Raw genomic sequence first — 16,216 nt, forward strand, 5'->3', positions numbered from 1 at the left:
ACGTTACTGCTTTATCAACCCACATGAAAGCGTCAAAAATACTACATTCAGAACGCTACATATTTTCAACCTACCAAAGGGACTGCTAAATTGCATTGCGATGTCTGCAAAAACAAACTAAGAGCAGCACAAGAGGACACGCTGATGGCTTTTTGCTGGACTGAAATAAACCACCAAACAAATGCAATAAAAGCATGGAAATCAGCATTGGAAGAAGCACTGACAATCCTCCATATGCAAGAGGCATGGAACACCAACTACACCTTTGCGGCATTTAAAAAAGTAGCCAACAGCGCAGCAAAACTAAAATCCTGGATGATAGATAAAGCAGCCCTAGCAAAGAAAAAACACAGCTGGACGGTGCTCGGCACGTATGAGAGATGTGCTCCGCAACCTTATTTAGTCACCGCCATAACTGCACCCGTCCAACAAATGCTCCTAAGAGTTGGTCTGGGAACCTACATTTCAAAAGATCAAACCCCTAGATGGAAGAAAACATGGCCGACATCACTCTGCAGACTTGGTGGCCAATCAGATGAAACATTGACTCATATATTGTGCATTTGTCCATCTTTGACCAATTTGAGACGTTATTATTTATTGTATATATTTTGTTTATTCCAAATCAGATCATGTCGGCCTGCAGTCATGTTAGCATTGAACAGTCATCAGCTGCAGACAGCTTGTAGGGCCACCAGACTCTTACAGAAGGTGAGCCTCCTAATACTGAAAACCGAAAAAATGGTGACCAACGGCACAAAACAGAAGGCATGGACTGCAATTAATGGCCAAGAATATAGACTGAGCAGTATTGATTTTTTTTTTTTCTTTTTCTTTCAAAGTATAAGGACATTATAGAATGTAACTGCACTTTTATGTCAGTTAGAATTCATTTTTAATTCTAGCAAAATTGTAAAGGTATTGATTAACCATACACAATAAATGTACTTACTGGTCTGTGGTGGAGTGTTTGAGTACACATACAATTTGGTCGGCAGATTCTCTCGTATTTTGTTGGAACATACTATCTCGATTAAAATATCTGGCTCGTTTGAAAGATTGTTTGATAATTCTGTCAGGGTATCCGATCAGGGAACGTTTCTTCTTTAAGGTTTCAGAGTGGAAAATGGAATCTTTGATCGAGGTACAGTTCCTGCGCAATCGCAGGAACTGGCTGAATGGGATGCCGTCCTTTTGGTGCCTAGGATGGAAACTACTGTAATGAAGTAGTGTATTCTTTGTTGTAGGTTTAGTAAAGAGGGACACAGTGAGTTGATGGTCTTGGTGTCCGATCCAGACATCCAAAAATTCCAATTTGACGTTGCTGGTATGGGCAGTGAATTTCAAATTGGAGTCAGCCAAATTAATCCATAGGATAAATTCTCTGAGGATCTCTTGTTCACCCTTCCAGACGAAGAAAATGTTGTCAATAAACTGAGACCAGAGGGTGATATTCTCACTGAACGGTGCCAATTTGTTATAGATATTAAGAGACTCGAAATGACCCATGTAGAGGCATGCCACACTGGGAGCGCATGCTGCCCCCATGCTGACTCCGTTGACTTGTTGGTAAAAGTCACCTTCGAATTCAAAGAAATTCTCACTCAGAGAATGAAGCAAGACTTCACAACTCAGCATTTATTTTGCAATGCCTGGATTTGGTTCTAAGAGTTCCTCAATAACCCGCAGGGTGCCAGCTTGTGGTATGTTAGTGTACAGGGACTCGAGGTCCATAGTGACTAGGATCTCTCGGTCCGGTTTATATGTAATCCCTTCCAACTTAGAAATCAGGTGTCCCGCGTCTTTAATAAATGATGGAAGTTTTGAGACAAGTGGTTGGAGAAACCGGTTCACATATTTGGAAAGTGGTTCCGTTGCTGACCCTATTGTGGACACGATGGGTCTCAAGGGTGGATTGGTTTCATCTTTGTGAGTTTTAGGTATGCCATAGATTATAGGTATTCTGGTATTCCGAGGAGTCAAAAATTCGGCCTCCTTATGGCATATGTATCCTCTATTGACTGCAGATTCTACCAATCTGAGAATTCTAGGTTTCAATTTGGGTTCTGGGTCAGACCTGATCTTTTTGTAGTGATCAGGGGAGTTAAGGAGATCATGCATCTTAGACGAATAGTCGGAGGATTCAAAGAGGACGAAGCCCCCACCCTTATCACAGGGTTTTATGGTGACAAGTCGATTGCTCTTAAGGGACAGCAATGCCTCATTTTCTTCCTTAGACGTATTGAAGGCGGGTTTAGGGACAAATTTGATGGCCTTATGAACTTTATTGATGACCGCCTTTCAAAAAATTTCCACTTCATTACCCACCATATCCAAACCCGGAATGAATTCCGAGGGAGGTTTCAGGCCCGATAGATTGATATCTTGATCAGTGTGTTGGTTCTCTGAAAATAATTTCTTCAGGCTGTTTTTACGGAAAAAGGCATGACGATCCGATAATAACTCAAACTTGTTGAGAGGCGCAGCTGGTACAAAAGACAACCCCTTAGCTAACAGAGTTTCAGTAGGACGATCCATACTGAATGAGGATAGGTTGAACACCGGGATGGAGTTTATCATCTCTAGTATTGGTTGCTCTGGGTTTGGATATATTTCTTGGGCTGTGAAAAGGCCCCTCTGTTGTTGGCCCCTGGGAGGGGGGTCATAGTTGCCCCAGCGGTTGCCTAAAAAATGTTGGTTGCTGGTAGAAGGTCAGTCAAAGTCCTGTCTTGGTTGATAGCCCTGTCTTGGTTGATAGTCTCTGGTTGATAGTACCTCACCTTCAGAGTCAGTTGTATCAGAGAAGGTGGTAACCCTTCTGTTACCCCAGTTATTATATGTGGGGGGATCCTGGCTGGAGTTGTTTAATGTATAGAAATTTTCAGGTAGGGATATACTCTCTCCTGTGAGAACAGGCGAATATCTTTCCTGAGTTTATCAGTTTTCCTTTTCAGTAGATATATGCAGAAAAGGAGTCCGATTCTAAGGTAATTTCCTCTAGTTTCTTTCGGGCTTCCTCAACACTATCAGATTGCTTAAGTTTTTCTTCAAGTTCCTGAATCTCCTTGTTTAAGATGTTAATAAACTCTCTGGCCGTTTCGACAATAAGGATCATCCAATCTCTGGAACACCTATTAGAGATAGGTGACACAAGCGGGTCGGGTAGACAAGTGCAGTGGGGGGCAGGAGAGCCTTTCAAGGAATGCAGACATTTATTTATATATTTAAAAAAACGAAGCGACATGGGGGGTTAATAGGAGACACAAGCGGGTCGGGCAGACGAGTGCAGTGGGGGGCAGGATAGCCTTTCAAGGAATGCAATGTAAAAAAAACGCGAGTGGTGAAGCCAATGGTGCGCACGTCAGCAAACGACGTGAAAAAGTGCGGTGCGCGTTCTGGCAAGCTGATCGCCGCCTAGGGAGCACTTCTCAAAGCCCTCCTAAACGTCTCTCCGAGCAGCGCATGCGCGCTGACTCAGCGAGACCTAAAAATGTCATTACGGTGTGCACAAGGTGGACAGAGTTTGGAGTGTTCTGATCCAAAATTCAACATCTTCAGACACATCCAACATGTCTAATAATGTTTCAGTGATGATGCGTTTGTCATTTTCTGCAGATCATAAACATCTCAAATAGTGTGCCCAAAGACAGTGGTTTAGGAATAGGTAACACAGGATTTTTAATCTTTGAAGTATTCCTTTAATTTCAATGATCGAACACATTTATACAGGTCAACATGAATATCTACATGATCGCAAAAGTGGCTGGGACAAAAGCTGTGACCCCCTACTCAGTAATCCTAGTTCCAGTGTATCCAAATCAGAGAAATTAGGGATTACAAATTTCTTGTTTTCAACGTTGTTTAATACATTATTGTTTGGCATACCAAGAGTTGACAGAGGGTCTGCGGTCAGGGGGTAGTCCAACAATGTTGCTTCATTCTTTTTCAGTTGACCTTGTACCCCTGTTTTCTCCACCTTTTTCCCTTTACCAGTTTCTACCTCCTAGTCTTGTTTTACGTTTCCTATTGTTTGCCATTTGGCCATGCATACCAGTTTCATTTCGTCTATAAAATAAAAAGAAAACAAATAGACGATAAACTCAGTAGTGAGGGAGTAGTCTGGTTTGCACCACCTTGTGTTACTAATTGGAAATGGCAGGGAATTGCTACTTACTAAAGGCAAGCCCATAGCTTCATCATAAGTGTCCTGATTGTAATTGGCAATAAATCACATTGTTATATTTATGTACAAACATCTAAATCAGTCCCTCTCTGTAATCTGTCATCCCTTTCGATCTTTCTGACCTTTTATTTCTAGGATATAATTTATATTTATCACTTCTCAAATATTGCATAGTGCTTTTCTATTCCATACTTATGATCCATCTTTTCAATTTTTATAATTTTTCAATTTCTAACTTCAATTAAGTAACCTTTTTATATCTGAATATTAAATCAAAGTAAGCATCATGGCAAATGACATGGTTCCAAAGTTAATATTACAGCTTTCAAAAGGTTGCCTCTAAGTTCTCAAAGGTTGGAAAAATCAGGATACAGGATAGCTGGTACTATTCAGAGGTGCATAAACACAATTTGAGACGGTTTTGGATGTGCTGCACTTTGTGGTCTAGCTGGTTTATAAATTGTTTGAATAATTCTGCCTCACCCTGGAAGAAATGCATTAGAAAGGACATCCTGTCCTATAAGGGATATCAAAGAAGTTTATTTGGACCCCCCATCACTGTCTGCAATACCAATAAATCTTGGAAAATCGAGAACCACTCCTGAGCTAACAGGGCTAATCTGCCACCAACGTGTGCAGAGGGTAGGGTAGTAACTCTTATCTTCGGTATTCTCTCCCCTTGCGTGTCCTCCGAGCTGGCCACAGCATCCTTCCCTACCCTGCGGGAAGAAGATTGTCCTGGACACTGGAGCTGCTTTAGGACCTGTAATAGTTTGAAAATTCCCTGCTATCCGCTGGCCCCAAGAGAGATAAGACCAAAAATATTCATGAGATGAATAGGCCTTGTCCAGGGAAGTGAAAGCTTGCCCTTATTTGGTCATTTATCATATAATCCTCCACAAATAGACTTTGTGGTAGAGCACATGGACTCCGCCCTATTACCTAGTTTAGCGTCTATTCTGAATAAAAAGTTCTTTCTTCTCTCAAAAGAAATCCCTGCATTAGCATTCCCCAAAAAGCATAAACAACTATATATTATGTTTGGAGCTAGACTTTTTCCTGAGCTTTTGGCCTCTTTTGCTGTACATATTTTTTTTTTGCCAAAGGCTAAGAACATACAGTACCCTGAGCTGAAACTGTGGGCCTCAGGCACTCCTCTCTCATTTTCATCTGGGTGGCTCCTGCAATGGGTGAGCTAATTCAAGTCCTAATATATTGATCTATGAAAGAAGGTGGGAACCACTCGGATGACTTTGGTGATGGAGTCCTTGATCAAACACTAAAAATTCCTTTCTGCATCCAGGATAACCTCTCGATTTGTCAGGGTTTGCTTTTTAGAAGCTGTCAGAACTTTTGCTTGGTTAAAACATAATATGCGTTGTCTTTGTGTACCCTATTTGCTATTTCAACCATCTTTTGAGTTGACCCTCTATAGGATTATATGAAAATCAAACCTTGTGGATCTGGAGTTCAAATCACTCTGCAGAATAGAACCACAACCATCGGCTTGGCCATGCATTCTACACCACACTTTGTTCTGCTTGGTCTGTCAATTTGACTCCCCCACATTATGAGTGTACTTGAAATTTGAGAAACCACATATTTGCGAGAGGTAGAAACTGCGTTGGGAATGGATTTAGCCACTGGTGTCAAGGAAATCACACAAATTACATTTAAAAATCTCCTCCTCAGACACATTAGCAGTATTTGAGTCCTCTCCTCTAGAAGTCCGTTTTTTGCTAGATATATAGAAACAGAAATCCCAATTCTGGGTTAGTAATCTCAATCACAGTTTACAAACATAACAATTAGAATTCAACTAAGCACCTAGAAGCAGATAATAACTTCACACACTCTTGAAGCCCTTACGCTACTGCAGAAAACAGGAGACAGAATCACTGTCCTTTGACAAATACTCTCTCCCACAGCAATTTTCTTGCCTCGGAGGAGAGTATGCAGCAAACTAGGTCCCTCTGGGTTAATTAGGCTGCCTCCAAGAGTCTCCCAACAATGCACCTCCACAGAGCAATTATCCTCCCCCTACATTATGCCCGGCATTAACAAACCACTCTTGAGGGAGCAAGTTTAAGACCAATATTTTGTTACAGGCCAAGCTGACCTGTCATGTATTTGAGAGATTAAGTAGATATTATGAAAAACAGCCATAACCAAGAATAAGCTACAAAATCTGTCCAAGACAAGTTATCTTCAAGAAAACATCCTCATGCAGTTCAACACGCTTTGCAGGTAGCAAGATAGAAGAGGGACCCAGCAGTTAATGGTCCATGTATATCTTGAATGTGGTTGGTTGTATATTGCCATTTCCTGTTTTTCTAGAAAAGGGCATTATGGTACATGTAGCCTGTAAGAAAAGTTGTAAATAAACAGCAAGAAAAGATACTGCGTTATCAGGAGCTTCCATCTTGTCATAATGTACAACGGGCTAGAGGAGAATTATTTTTAATCAAATTTAAACACTGGTTTAACAGTCCTTGGCTGTGGGATGGTAAGGGTCCCTGAGAGGGACTATGAAGCAGTGAAGTGAACTTGTGTGGAGTCTTGCTTTCAGGAATGTTGTCCTTTCAGTAACTGGTGTCTTGTTATTGAGGGAACAAAGAAAGATTAATCTCCTCTTTATTGGATCAAATTGTTTTGTGAACTTGCTGAAGTTGCTTATAACTAAAGGCATCTCCAGTCTTCTTTCCAACAGCAAAGGTCACTAAGTGAGTGGAGGAGACCACCAAGTAATGGAATGTCACTTTGCATCAACCACTCAAGCAGAACTGTCAAAGATGTTTGATTACCATTATAAGTTTGAGGTATGGTTGGAGTCCGAGTGGCCAAGATGAGAACTCACCTGTGACTTGAGTGGCAGAACTGATGTTGGTTTGGTCACATGTCACAGAAGACAACAGTGCTTTTGCCATCCTAAGTGCAGGAAGATTTGTGCTCTAAATTTGAAGAGGTGTAATGAGACCTGACATCCTACCCAGCATTGCAGAGAGCAGACGATCCTGAAATTTGACTGAAGTGTAGTAATACTAGTGTTCTTCAGGGACAGGGAAGTCAAGACCACGCTATCAGGGTGTGAAGTGAAGCCGACCACAAACTATACCATGGATAGAGACGGACATCTGAGGTGAGTCCTTAAAACATTTTATTTTCATAGTAATGCATTCATTTGTAATAATGTATGGTTTGTTTCTCCTTCATATTCATCTGTTTGTGTGCAGGTACCTACAGGATCTCAGACATCAGTAAAGTTTCCAACTATGGGTTGAAATTAGTGTCCAAATAAAATGTGAATAGGAAATAATTTAGTGAGCAATTGAAAAAAGAAATAGAGAGGGCAGAGTAAGATTGGGTCAAACTTTTTTGAAGTGGAGATCTGTAGGTTTCAGAGCATGCATCTCAAGTTCTCTAACAAAACCTATTGTGCAGGAAATGGGAAGTAGTAATAAACCAGGTACAAGTTAAGACTGTTTGCCAGACAGTGTTGCCAAACGAGACAAGTTCCCAAGCCAAAATATAAGGGCTTACTCATTTGTTGTAGCCACAACTATATTTAAAATTGAAACTTCATTTAATAGTAGCTTTGTAGATGCTTGGTGTAGGAATTGTAAATTGATTGTGCGTTATGGAGTTTTATAACTCTGGGATTTTACTCTTATTGTAACTGAGAAACAAAGGTATTTAACTTTCAAAATTTGGTCAGCTATTACTAATAGTGGCAATAGACAATTTGGAGAAAACAAAAACACTTTTCTGTGTTTAGGTGTTTCCATTTGATTGAGCGTCACTAATGAAAAATGTGTTTTCTGCGTTGCAGAATTTTTGAAGTGTTAAGGAACAGGAGGGCCTCCTACTCTTACCCAGTTGTTTTTTAAATCCTTTGTTCATTATTTATTTCAAGGTAGGTAGTCCCCTGAATTACTCCATTATTTTCGGTCCAGGTCAGTAAATCAGTGGTCCTTTACCTGGACCTGTACGGCAGTGGGTGTGATATTAAACTACTTTCTATCATAAGTGTCATTACAGGAACGCTTGTCTTAATTGGTGTCTAAAAATGTTATTTCAGAGTACTAACACACAGTGCCTTAATATTCAATAGAAGGTTTTTTTTAAAACATTGGCCTAGTTACTTTCTAAAATCCACAGATAAAGTGCACTCTTTTTTTATGATTTCTGAATATTTAGGGCTTGTTAAGCAGTCTATTGAGTGAGCAGTTGTTTATTGTTAGTAAGAAGTGGCCAGGGCTAGTCTCAATAATCCCTTTTCTACCAGGGGAAACCAGATCGTATAAACAGAAAGGATCTACAGTTCTAATAGCCATGTTTCTGTTTGTAGTTCTACATCTTTCCCTCCCACAACCCAGCGTGCTATCGCATGATGTGATCGGGGATAAAAGAGTGCCTGGGACCACTCCCACTGAGATTTTGGTGACTGGGTGTCCTTTTACTGCCTTTGGTTGCCACCAAATGGCTGTGTTCCTCTTAACAGCAAGTTATGAATCCTGTGACTGGATATGTCCATCTAATAAGAATCAGATTAACAAGCGGACAAGACTTTGTACCTCATGCTTGATCCAGATATGTATACTTTGAGATTACTTTTCCTGTTAGATTAGCGACACAATCTAGACTTCCAAGCTTGAAGGGCTTTTGGCTAATGCTGACAGGGTTATAGAAACTTGCAGTGAGGTATTCATTTGAGGTTACTCACACATGTGCTATTACGATCATCCATTTTTTCGTTACCTTGATTTTGGCTTCCCATGTGGGGAATTTACAATGGCGGGTGGCCATACAGCTTTGCATCCGGCTTCTGAGTGGCTACTTACTAAGCATTCCAGCTTGCAAATGAATCCAAATGGCCCTAGATGACAAGGTCACATGGCTTGCTTAACCTCTTTGGCAGGTCTACAGCATAGGATCACACTGGCCTGCCATCCTTGTCTGTTGTTCTGATGCCTTGAGGGAGTGGCATAGTGACCCAGGCACAATCTCAATGGCTTGATCCTGTGCAGTTGGCACACCGGGCTTTTATTGGGTAAACAAAAGGTGCTGTGACCGAGTGCGACAGATGACAATACTATGGTTCACTGTTTACTCCCTCTGTCAACTTTCTGGTGATAATACGGAGTACATGTGAGTGGGTCTGTTTTTCCATGGTCCTTTAACATATATTTTTCCTCTGCTTTATTGTAGCTGAGTACAGTGCTCCCTATCTCAGTTTCACCGCTGACGTTGGGCCACTTGACTGTAACCTCAAACCTACCACACCTCATATTTATTATCAGGTTTCTCCATTGCACTATTCCTTCTCTCCCTCTACTGCATTTCTCCTGAGGTGATTGCTATTGGCATCTGGTCTAATAGCCACCCTGACCACCTTGTATGATCAGCCCCCACTAACCTGCTGTCTATCCCTTTTTGCCTGTGAATCTGTCAGCTGGACCAAATCCTCACAGCAGCTACCTCCGCTTAAATGATGCTGATTCTCATTGCTTCCTCCTCTGCTTTACCTGGGCGAAATCCTCACACCATTTTGGATGGTTGCTTATTGTATGGCCTCTCCTATGGGATGCTTCTATGCCATTTCAATGGGGAACTACTCAAACCTTATACTATGATTGGTAGCACAATGGCTACTCATGGATTGAACCAGCTGAGCACATATTATGGCTGATTGTATAAACCCCCTTTCCTATAGGCTGCTCCCTTGTCATGGGTTGTTGTATAAAGCCCATACCGGCCATCACCTGCTACTCTTAGGAAGACTTCACTGGTATTTTATGGCTCATCAGATAGTGTCTGTCTCTCAATGGGGTACCCACTAAAGCATTTACTATAGCTGGTTGTATAATGTCAAATCATATAGGTAGCTCCTTTCCACTCCTGGGTGAATTAAAAAGAGCCTATACAATAGAAGGCTGAAAAATGTCCATCAAAGGATGCTTCAGCGACACTTGTGTGGAATGCTGAGCTAATACTACGCTTGATGCAAGATTTAACATCCCTAGCATACCCCAGTCACTGATGGATACTCCCAGTGTTCGAAATTGAATATGAACTTCTGTCCTAACCCCAATCATAGGCATAGCTACACACTGGTAGCGATAATTTGAGCAGGCTCTGCCATAAATGTGTGCCTAAAAAGCTTCTCACACAGGCTAAACCTCACTGGCAGAATTTCTTTCGCACAGTAACAGCACAACTGTTGAATACAAGCAGAACCTTTAAACTTCACCCCATAGTTCTTGTAGTAGATGCAGGCTTCCTTCCGTAGTAATTCCCATAAAATATTGTGATACCTGACCAGAAAGGTGCTTCTTATGAGATATAATGGACTACATAAATGTAAATATAAGACAGTGCAGGTACCAGCTGCTGACTATGCTGCCTCCCTTAGCTGCTGGTTTGTGGATTCATTACAGGCTTTCAGTGTTCTTGATGTTACTTTCACTTTGTCACATATTAAATAGTCTGGTAGGCAATCCAATGCGTGGCAACTAACTATTGGAAATGAGCTCTAAATACTGCATATCCACATTATTTGGTTCAGTGCTTATGGTGGGTTGATGTCCGACTACTGTCAAAGGAAGTCTTTGGTATTGAACATTGTCTCTTATGATTGACACTTGGAGTCCTCCTTCTCAAGAGGGGATTATCACTGCAAAACACTGTTGAGATATACCTTGTAACCTGCAATTCTTTTTGTTGATTGAGTAATACATTCTTTGATGATTTGTTTACAGTGTTGCAAGGAGACAGAGCCTCTGAGCAGCCTTCCTGTAATGCACTAAGAATGCCTCCTAGTAGGGCAGGTTCATACCCAACAATGGTATTGCTGAACTATCTCAATAGGATTATGTATCCAAACATATCCTGACTGCCCAAGTTGATGACTGCAGTCTGAAGGAGGAGCTTCATGTAATATCCAATTGATTTGCCATGTCCTTTAAGGATGAGCATGATGAGGACTGGTAACTCTGCACATGGACAGATTCAGGTTGGTACTTCAATAAAGGAATTTATCTTCTGGGAGAAACCATATTCTCTTGTTTGTTTCTTAGCTGTCCAAAAGTAAGGTTCTGCAGAATGTTTGTGATTCCTAATGTGTTGGCTGTAAAAACCATCCTACTCAAGGCTCGAAAAATCATACAAATGTTACTAGACATGGAGGTCTAGTAACTTGAAAAATGTTGGCGACCAAACTGTATTGTACTTGACCCCTAAACTGGTCTCAACACAATTTGTCACAAAGTTCACTTTACAAAATGTTCTAACTTCAGTCACAGAAAGATAAGTAAATGTGGAAAGAAAAACTGACCTTTGACCTCTGTCTCTGAAAGCTGAACAAATGTTAACCCTTTCGCTGCTAAGCCTTTTTTGGGCTATTTGGGGTAGTGCGCGCTTAGGCCCCTGTAACTTTTTGACCACATAAGGTATCCACGCCAATTTTGCGTCCTTTTCTTTAAACATTATGGGGATTCTTAAGGTACCCAAGGTTTGTGGATTCCCTTGGAGGGGTCCCAGAAATTAGCCAAAATATAGCAAAATTTTGGTTTTGGTTTTTTTTTCAGAAAAATGGGGAAAACAGGCTACAAATGAAAGCGTTTGGGTTTTTCCCTGCAAATGTTATCAAAAAAGGGTTTGTGGGGATAGCTTTTAGGGAATGACAGTCTTTTGTCAGGGAACCGTAAGTTTTTACACAGTTTTGGCATTTTCCTGGGACATATCCTTTTTTTGCTATTTTTAGTGCTTTCAACCTCCTTCCAGTGAATGGTAAAAATGAGTATAAAAGCAATAATTGATCCTGGAAAGCTATACATTTTAGAAAAGTAAACACAATTCTAAATTCAGAAAGGGGTCATTTGTGTAGATCCATCAAGGTTTCTTTATAGAAACTAACAGTTAAATATTGGAAAAATGGAAAATTTGTTGAAAAAAAAAACCTTCTGTGTCAACGTTTTCACCTGTAACCTTTCGTAATTATGGCAGTTCTTTGAAAGCAATATACCGTTACATCCGCTGAACCTTTCTGGTTGTGGGGATATATAGGACTTGTAGGTTCACCAAGAACCAGATGAACCCAGTGTGGAAAAGTAAATTTTGCCATGTTCTGTGTCCCTACGTGTCATCCATCATATGTAATGTGTGCATGATTAAATATGCATATGCATTCCCTATGTTCGATTAATGACGCAATTACAGTTGTGTCCATCTCTAGTATGTCGGTTTCCAGTTCTCGTGAAAACTACGAATATCAGGCCTATGTAAAGTTACGTTGCCACGTTTCTCAGTGTGCACGTTATTCCATTGTAAAGTCCCCGTTTCTAGGCCTCAAAAGGGCCCGGACATCAGATTCAGCTCCTGTCTCCTGAAGCCTCGCTGAGGAGCGATACAGCCCCAACCTGTGTCCTCGACCCTTCACTTACTTCCTGCCTCGCAGTGCCCGGCTCAGCCTGGCTCTGCCTCTAAGTCTGCCAAGAGTATGTTATGATTCCAGTTATCAGTCCAGTCCTCCTTCTCTGCATTCCTAAAGCTACTGAATCGCATCAATAGTTTCCGTCATTGTCTAGCCTTCACGTCTCCATGTAAGAGAAATACTGCATTTAATGGTCATTTAATATTCTTCATCACGCACTACATGTAGAATAATGCATGGTCCAGTCTTAGTGTCTGTTAGCCTTTCCCCTCCTGACTTCTAGTTTATATCAACATGTTCTCTAAACATCAGATACTAGATACTGTTTAGGTACATGTCGCCCTGACTCTCCAGACTTCAGTCTCTGCTCCTAGCACAGAGTTCGAAGCCCCCAGCTTCTCCTAGTAACACGTCATTGCTAGTTTGCGCGCACCATCAGGTTAGAGGTCCCGGCTCCTTAGGTAGCCCCCTCCATGTTTCCGCCCCATTCATGACATATTCTGTTACGTTTGCATCACATGTCTATGTATACGCCCTGTTACACCTCTTTTCACCCTTATCTTTCGCGACTGCTATGCGTCACGCCTTTTGCTCCACCCACTGCTACGCCTATTGCAATGTAATGCTATGTGTTTGCGTTATGTATATATGCTCATGCACTGTTATTAAAAAGTTATCCCTTGTCCCGATCCTGACCCCGGCAGCAGCTGCTGGGCCCTGCCATCCTATTCCTATGCAGGTCGTCCTGTTCCTGTCCTTATGCTGTATTAAACCTGCAAAACTCCTACTACCTCGAATCTTGACTCTTATTTATTGAGCTATCTGTTATTCATTTATTCATTCAAAAATAGGGTATTATTTATTTATTTACCACACCAGAGTCAAACACGGAGTAGCAATTTGCAATGGCTTTTTATTATGTACCGGGTATATAGCAATTATTGTGTGAATGTGTACATGGAAAAATCGGTATGAAAGACACCTATGTATTTATGAAATGGGTACTAATTATAGAAGTTAGAAACTGGACATATTTGCACATTTTCAAGATTGGGAATACTCATACTAGCATGAGAATTATTGGTCATTTTTCAAAATGACTTCATTTTTGCACAATGTCTCATTTGGAAGGCAGAAATGCATCAAAACTCAATAGGTAATAACAGTTGCTTTACAAATATGAATTACCCTAAGTCTCCCGATAAAAATGGTGTCTCACTTGTGTGGGTAGGCATAGCGTCCACGACCGTAAAGGATTCAAAACCCAACATGAACACACCACATTTTCACAATGAAAATTTACCCTTTTTTTGCAAAGTGTGTAGCTGTTGTTTTTTAAACCGAGCTCTGCCGGCACTTATGGAAACTTAGCAAACCTATACATTTTTGAAAACGAGACACCCAGGGGAATCCAGGATGGGGTGACTTGACTGCCTGCCCAGAATCCCTCGCAAACCTAAAAAATGATCAAAAAAGCCATATAGTCCCAACATTTCTGTGGTGGAAAGTTTTGGAATCTGCCTGGATCCACACATTTCTACACACCCCGTGTTCCCAAAAGTCTTCTAAGAAAAATGGTACCTCACTTGTGTGGCTTGGCCTAGTGCCTGAGACAGGAAACCGCGCAAAAGGCAACATGGTCACACCTCAATTTCGCAGTGAAAATGACACTTTTTTTGCAAAGTATCTAGCTGTAGTTTTTTAACCCTAGCTCTGCCGGCACCTAGGGAAACCTAGCAAACCTATACATTTTTAAAAACTAGACACCATTGGAAATCCAGGTTGGGGTGACTTGACTGCCTCCCACCAGGTTCTGTTACCCAGAATCTGTTGCAAACCTAAAAAATCGTCAACAAAGAACACATTTTCCCCACACTTTTGTGGTGGAAAGTTCTGGAATCTGCGTGTATCCACAAATTTCCTCACACCCTGCGTTCCCCAAAGTCTTTTGAGAAAAATATTACCTCACCTGTGTGGGTCGGCCTAGTGCCCGTGACAGGAAATGGTGCAAAACGCAACGTGGTCATACATCAATTTCACAGTGAAAAATGACCCTTTTCTGGCAAAATGCCTAGCAGTAGTTTGTGAACCCTAGCTCTGCCGGCACCTAGGGAAACCTACTAAACGCACATATTTCTGGAAAGTAGACACCCTGGGGCTACCAAGGAGGTATGGCTTGAGTGGATCCCCCAACGTTTCCTTACCCAGAATACCACGCTGGGTGGTAGGAAAATTGTGTGAGCCCGGTGATGCCACACTTTCCCACACAGAAATGTGTGAAAGAACTGATTTTTTTCAGCTAAAATTGAGGTTTGCAAGGGATTCTGGGTAATGGAGCTTTGGAGGATCCACGCAAGCCATACCTCCTTGGAAGCCCCCGGGTGTCTAGTTTTCAGAAATATGTGGGCTTGGTAGGTTTCCCGCGATGGCCGCCGAGCACGGGGCAAAAAACCCAGGTGACCCCCTTGCAAAAGCAGGTGGTTTTGTGATGGACAATTTTGATGTCGCCTCACTGAGTTTTGGGCCCTTGCCTATTGTTTCAGGAGTCTGTAATAGGAAGCCTTGTTCTAGTGGAACAGGCAAGTCTTCCTAGAGTTGGAGTGGTGGAGGATGTGGCTAGACTGAAAGATTGCCACTTTTCAGAGTACATTCCTCCCACAACCGCGAAGAGGTGTGCGGAGGGAGACTCGTATGTACTGCCCCGACTGTCCTTCTAAACCTTGATTGTGTGTGTCAGCTTGTTTTAAATCGTACCACACGCATAAGAAATTTTGGGAGTATCCATAAGTGGTAAAGTGAACTGCCTGGCCTGTATTGTTTGATATGTGTTATTCTGTTTCAAGGTTGGCATTAGTGCAATGTATTTAGTTTCAGATTTTGTGTGAGCAGATTTGTATCTATTTGCAATTTGTGTTATTCTTTTGTTTAAAAAAATTCTAAACGTGATGGCGGGGTGTGTAGGCTGGTGCTTGGATGGTGGTGTGCGTGGCATTGCGCTTGGCTGGCGGTGTGGGTGGATTGGCACTTGGCTGGCGGTGTGCGTGGACTGGCGATTCGCTGGCCGTGTGCATAGACTGGTGCTTGGCTGGCGGTGTGAGTGGACTGGTGCTTGGCTGGTGGTGTGGGTGGATTGGCGCTTGGCTGGCGGTGTGGGTGGACTGGCACTTGGCTGGCGGTGTGGGTGGACTGGTGCTTGGCTGGCGGTGTGGGTGTACTGGCGCTTGGCTGGCGGTGTGGGTGGACTGGTGCTTGGCTGGCGGTGTGGGTGGACTGGCGCTTGGCTGGCGGTGTGGGTGGACTGGCGCTTGGCTGGCGGTGTGGGTGGACTGGCACTTGGCTGGCGGTGTGCGTGGACTGGTGCTTGGCTCTCAGTATGCGTGGACTGGCGCTTGGCTGGCAGTATGCGTGGACTGGTGCTTGGCTGACTGTGCGTGGACTGGCGCTTGGCTGGCGGTGTGCGTTGACTGGCGCTTGGCGGGCAGTGTGCGTGGACTGGCGCTTGGCTGGCGGTGTGCGTGGACTGGCGCTTGGCTGGTGGTGTGCGTGGACTGGCGCTTGGCTGGCAGTTTGTGAGTGGTGGCTTGCTGCTGGTCACTACACAC

The sequence above is a fragment of the Lissotriton helveticus genome, chromosome 12 (assembly GCF_964261635.1).
Source record: "Lissotriton helveticus chromosome 12, aLisHel1.1, whole genome shotgun sequence".
Lineage (NCBI taxonomy): Eukaryota > Metazoa > Chordata > Amphibia > Caudata > Salamandridae > Lissotriton > Lissotriton helveticus.